Genomic DNA, 6,116 nt, shown 5'->3' on the forward strand with positions numbered 1-6,116 from the left:
AAGGACAATGCCAGCATCACAAAAATCATGTTTCCTGGTAAAAACTTAAACTGTAGGTTTAGTATAGACACAAGTCCAGATGTGTGTGTGTGTGTGTGTGTGTGTGAGAGAGAGAGAGAGAGAGAGAGAGAGAGAGAGAGACAGGGTCTTAATATATAGCCCAGGCTGGCCTCAGACTTGCTATCCTCCTGCCTCAGCCTCCCAGAGTGCTGGGATTACTGGTGTGGGCCACCACTCCCAGCTAATTCAAATACTTTAATAACGAACAAGGTGGACCTAGTGAATTGCTTCCTTAAAAAGGATACAGCAGAGAGGATAGAATGTCATTTCTAAACTTAAGTCACAAAAGGTTGGCTTCTGCTCGCTTGGCCTGTCTTGCCCTCCCCGAGGGAAGCCTGCCGCCACGGAGCGCCTGCGAGAGGCCTGCATGGCCAGGAAGTGGCCGGCATCTTGCGAGGCACCGATGCCTCAGCCCAACGACGGGCAAGGAACTCAGTTCTGCGAGGGATCTGCTGTGAGCTCGAAAGCGAGGTGTCAGCGGCGCCTGTCACACCTTGGCTCGGGTCTCGAAGAGCTCGCACTGCAGAGACATCGGGCGAGGCGGCACAGCATCCCCGGCCTGCAGAGACTGGACAATAACAACTGTCGTCTAAACTGCCAGTTACGGGGAATAACGTTGATGGCAGAGAACAATTAGTGCAGGGGTGCTTCGTGCAAAGATCTTTACCAGATTTCAAACTCTTCGGCATATAAAAGGATGACTTGGTCGTAGGGTTTCCACTCCCATGGAATGCCTTGTTTCTTGGTATTTCAGTAAAATATTAATGTGCGTACAAAGGCAGACAAATTAGGGGTCAAACTGGCCACAAGGCAAATGTACTCCAAGACACAGATTAGGGGCTTACTAACCAGAGAGAACTAAGCAGATAGGCCGGGGTAACTGAGAGCCCTGAAAGGCGGGAAATGAAATCCCCAGCACGGGCAGCCGCAGAACCCCTTGGAGGGGCCTGTTAAGCCACAGGATGCCGGGGTCATCTTGGCAGTATCTGACTCAGCAGAGCTGCGCTGAAGAGAAAGAGTTTGGATTCTGAGGCGTTTCCAGGGGATGTTGGTGCCGCGGCCCGGGGCCCGCACTCTGGAAGCCACCGCACGTGGTAACCGCCGCCGTGGCTCGGTGTCCCGGGAGCGACGTGGGAATGGGGCTTCCAGAGCTGGCGTCGGCCCAGGGTGAGCAAGGCCAAAGGGAGCCAGACGCGAAGCAAGCGTGAGGCTCCTGGCAGGTAATTATGCTGGGGTGCAAGGGGCTCCACGGCCAAAGGAAATTAAACAAGAAATATTGGGAGGGCGTGCTGACTTCACCAGTCCTCCTCCAAACACCGCGATGTGAACAGCTGCTCTTGCTGCAGAGGGAGAAGCTAAAGCACCCGTCATTCCTGACCAAACAGCCGCCCAGCCGGGTTCGCTGGCCTGCGGGGGAGATAAAGTGCGTTCCACGCAGCCCTCCGAGTCAGGCGCTCCGGCTCTGACGCTATGATTAACGTCACCCGTTCTGTGCACCTGGTAGGATTCGCTCTGGGTTTCCACACGGCCCTGGCTTCCTCCTGGCTCCTCAGCTGGAGGTCCCAGAGCCATTCAGACCTTTCAGATTGGCCTGGTCTGATTGACAGTACAGTTTTCCTTGTGGGCATTCTCTGACCACTTCCGAGTCGAAATGATCCGAGTAGGCCAAAGGCCACGCGATTGTATTTATCCTTGGCTTTGTGCATTTCATTGATGTTTCAGACGGTGATATTAACATAGCACCTTCCAGACCACACAAGCTCATGTGGATGACCTTTCCAGGTCTGCGGCACGCGTTAGCGGATGGCATGGCACGGTAGTGCGGTCGTAAACAAGGCCTTGTCACCTGCGCCTCGGCTTGCTCCCTTGAAGACTCCGTTCCTTTTGCATTTTCCTTACAATTCCTTGCACACTGTTCAGGGGTCCTCATGTAACTAGGACAATGTCCGAGTGACAATTTCGGAGGCCAGTTCATTTTTGCTATTTGGGCCCTGGCTGCCTCCCAGCAACTTCTAATACCAATCCAATGGCTACAGGGCCAGGAGCATCAAAGCACTCTTCAGTTATTCATGGTTGATTTGCAAGGAAAAGAGGGGGCAAAGCATATAGAGGATTAAGATGGCAGAAATTTACCACCAAGAAGCTTCCAGTTCAGCTGGGTGACGCTCGCCTATAATCCCAGCACTCAAGAGGCTGAGGCAGGAGGATCGCTGCGAGTTTGAGGCCCGCCTGGGCTGCATAGTGAATGCAAGGCCAGCCTGGAACACACAGTGAGACCGTCTCAAAATAAATTAAAAAATTTAAAAAGAAGCTTCCAGTCCAGTAGAGGGAGAGACGCATTTGTGAACAACCAAACAAGTGGGATGGCACAAAATTTAAGGGCCAAAATATAGCATGCTAATTAGAAAATCACGCATTTTAATACTTTTTTAAAAAATGCAATTGACTTAATTCATTTCCAGTATTATCAGTCGTTTTTAGAGATAAATAGAGACTGAATCTGAAAGGCGAACCCAGGGAACGCTGCCGGCCCGCCTCTCCCTTGCCAACCAGCCAAGTTTTTCAGGGAGTAAACAGCTTAACAAGCACTCGCCCTGTGGCCCTGGGTGCTGCCCCCCCAGGGCTTGGTGTTTCCCGCGCCCCTCCCACAGTGAGTCCGACTGCCTGCTCAGTAGCGGCGGCGTGCCTGGGACTTCTCCACCTTTGGAGATCCCTGACCCTGTGACCTGGTGCGTGAATGCGGGGAGGCCCCGATGGACGGAAAGGAGGGCTCAGCCCATTTCCTCCCCAGGGGCACTCCCTGCCTCTGCCTGCCCCGAGCCAATGCGCTCTCAGACTCCCAGGACACCCGCACGGCCAACCCTAGAAACTTCCTTCTCTATAAAGGATGCCCATCCATGGTGTTCCATTACAGCAGTACAGACGAGGGAAAGGGGGCCAACCGTCTGTAACAGACGCTGTATGGTGAGCAAGATAGCCACCTGTGTGGAGACTGCAACTGCAATCTTTGTTCAGTTTTTCACCTTTTTAAAACCTTTCTTTGGGATACCAGTGAGTACACTTTTAAGCCGAACTAAACTACTCTTTCACATTTCGGTGTAGGCCCTTTTAGGCCTAGATAACGGGAGCGGGTGCTTACTGGCAGAACTGAGCTAGAATAAAGCATATTTCCTACCCCACTGCCTCGCCGGGCTAAAACTGTGTTTCCGTTCCCTTCGCACGGCTCAGGACCAACCCGCTCCTGATGAGCGTACTCGGTTTCTCTGGGGCTACATTCTCTGCAACGAACATGGGGATTTCAGCACCGCTTTGTGACACACCTGTAATCCCAGCACTCGGGAGGCTGAGGCAGGAGGATGGCTGGGAGTTTCAGGCCAGCCTGGGCTACAAAAGGAGTTCAAGTCCAGCCTGAACTGTATACCAAAACTCTGTCTCTAAAAAACAAAACCAACAAACAAGAATATGAGGATTCATGTGTCCCCGGGATATGATGTCTTTAACTCTTTGGGGAAGATACCTGGAAGGGGAATAGCTGAGTTGAATGGAATTTCTAGTCTTAGTTTTTTGGGGAATCTCCATGTTGGTTTCCATAGTGATTGTACTCACCCGCATTCCCACCAACAATGTAGGTAAAAGGGCTCCTTTCCCAGCCTTTGTTATTGTTTGATTTCTTAGTGACAGCCATTCTCTCTGGAGTAAGATGGAATTTCAGTGTTGTTTTAATTTGCATTTCTTTAATGGCCAGAGATACTGAACATTTTTTCATGTATTTGTTGGCCATTTGTACTTTTTCAGAGAAATGTCTATTCATTGAAGCTGCCCCTTTTGGGGGTAGGTGTTTTTTATGTATTCTAAATATTAGTCTAGCTAGATCTTGGAAGTGACTTATATGTCTATCAACAGATGAATGGAGAAAGAAAATGTATTTACATGCAATGGAGTACTACTCTGCCATAAACAAGAACAAACTTGAGTCATTTGTAGGAAAATGGATGTACCTTGTGACTATAATGTTATATAAAATAAATCAGTCATGTGAGCTTAACTATTGTTTGATTTCTCGTAGATGAGAAACCCAAACTATAAATAAAAAGCAAAGTAAAAAGACAGGCAAGAGGAAATGGGGAGATAGAGATTTTACAAACAGGCAGGGGATCAGCGGATGGAGGAGGGGGGCTCAGGGGAGGAGAGGAGGGGAATGAGTTAAGACGCGGTGTGAGCACATGTCACATCCCCACAAGGAACGCAATCATTATGTACTACACGCGTGTACTAATAAAAACAAAAATTTGAGAAAAGAATGTTGTTTACAAAATGGCGAGAAACTTACAAAGGCGCGGATTTGCCCGGGTCTTCTAACTCTGCGCTGGGCCTGCTCTCACGTTCAGCACGCAGTCCGCTCTCGGCAAGCCTGGCCCACAGGCTCTCACTCGGGTCGGGCCCTTTACCTCTGCTTCGAAGGTCCTTTCCGTGAGCCTCTTTCCTGACCCACCCTGCGGTTTCCTCTGCCTCGTATCCGCACAAACCTCCCAAATAATTGGCCTAGGTCCTTTGCTTCCTTCCTGCAAAGGCTTTGTACTGCTCCCGCCTTTCTGAGCGAGATTCCGGGGTTATCTGCGGCCAAAACTCTGCTGCATGGTCCCAGATCACGGTCGGGGTAAAACCCTATGCTTTGAGCTCCTTATTGGGAAAAGCTACGGATATAAATTGTACATTTAGCTACCGTGGTGTAACAAAATTAAGCGTGAGCGCCTAGAATACCGCGGCTTACAGCTAACAGAACCTTCAAGGAAAGCGCCGTCAAGGCCTGCGGGGTGAGCAAGCAAGCCTCGCGCGTTCCAGTCGGCGCGCTCGTTTCCGTGAAGAGTTCCTTCTCCAAGATGGTGTCATTATTTCCCCCTGAAAACTTCTGCTTTTAGTCACATGTTCAATAAACCTTATTCTTCTCAGTTGTACAGAGCCAAACTCCAATGAGTGGATTTTCAGTCTCAAAATTCGTGAATTCCGAATCTAAGGGCTGGAAGCACCCTCGGATTGGCCCGAAACAGAGATGGGACTTACCTTTCGGTGCGCTGGGGCCGCCTGGCTGTCTGGAAGGCTTCTCTTTCACGGGCATTCTGACTTGGGGAAGGGTCAGAAGGCGCAGTGCCAAGCCCGGCGAGCGCGGTGAAAGCGTCCCGGCGTTTCTAGGAGGCTGCCTCTGTGCTGACGGCGGCCGCCAGCCGCTCCCTCCCCGCAGAGACACGAAGGAGGACTTCCAGGACGGCTGCAGGGAGTGGGACAGAGCAGCGAGAGAAGTGTGTCTGACGCAGGGGGAGCATTTGGAGAGAGGTTAGTGTCATTGTGTCCTTTATTTTAATAAATAAAATAAAAATGTAAACATTCACCGTCTAGCTGCATCACACCTCGCGTCTGAGCTCTGTCCAGCAGCACCGAAGGCGTCCGCATCTCCCACGCCTAGGGCAAAGCTAGAGCAGTCTTTTCGTGTAGCCCCAGCCCCGTCTCTGGGCCCTGGCGTTTAGAAGGTCACTCGGTGCTCGCCCTTTCCTCCGCTGGGAATTCCCCACCGCTCGGTGCTTCCTCTGCCTGAACTGCGCTGGCTTCTCAGATGAACCTTGCTGAAGAGTTTCCCAAGTGTGAGAACGGCCCTGAGAAGTGTTCCAAACCCGGCCGATGAAACAGACCTGGGAAAATTACCATCCGTGCTCCCAGCCAGGCCTCTCAGGGACCAGCTGTGAATTTGGTAGATGACTGGGTAACCTGAGATGCAAACCGGGCTGACAGACTAGAGCGCTATGTCCTAAATGTCCAAACTACCCACTCCCCATATTTTCTGGGCCTGATAATAATAGAAATACAAATTAATAGAAGCACTTTTGAGCTGTATGATAATAGGGCCTCAACGTGTGCTGAATGTCATGAAATATGGCCACAGCCTTTCCCTCGGCACTAACTGTGATCTATAGTACAGATCTATTTAATGGAGTGGTTTTTGGTTTGGTTTGGTTTGGTTTGGTTTTTTCTTTTTTTGTTGTTTTTTTTTCCGGTACCAGGAA

General features: G+C 50.6%; 1 long non-coding RNA gene across 1 annotated transcript in view; it reads right to left on the minus strand.

The window, feature by feature from the left end:
- LOC102019644 overlaps window positions 1-5,709 on the minus strand; it is a 22,214-nt gene extending 16,505 nt beyond the window's left edge. The window contains exons 1-2 of the long non-coding RNA XR_262082.1: window positions 5,466-5,709; window positions 4,391-5,363 (exon numbers count right to left, since the gene is read on the minus strand). This is a non-coding gene — a long non-coding RNA (uncharacterized LOC102019644). The remainder of the gene's footprint in view (window positions 1-4,390; window positions 5,364-5,465) is intronic.
- Window positions 5,710-6,116: the final 407 nt, after the last annotated feature.

Source organism: Chinchilla lanigera, unplaced genomic scaffold, assembly GCF_000276665.1.
Source record: "Chinchilla lanigera isolate Chin_1 unplaced genomic scaffold, ChiLan1.0 scaffold00040, whole genome shotgun sequence".
NCBI lineage: Eukaryota > Metazoa > Chordata > Mammalia > Rodentia > Chinchillidae > Chinchilla > Chinchilla lanigera.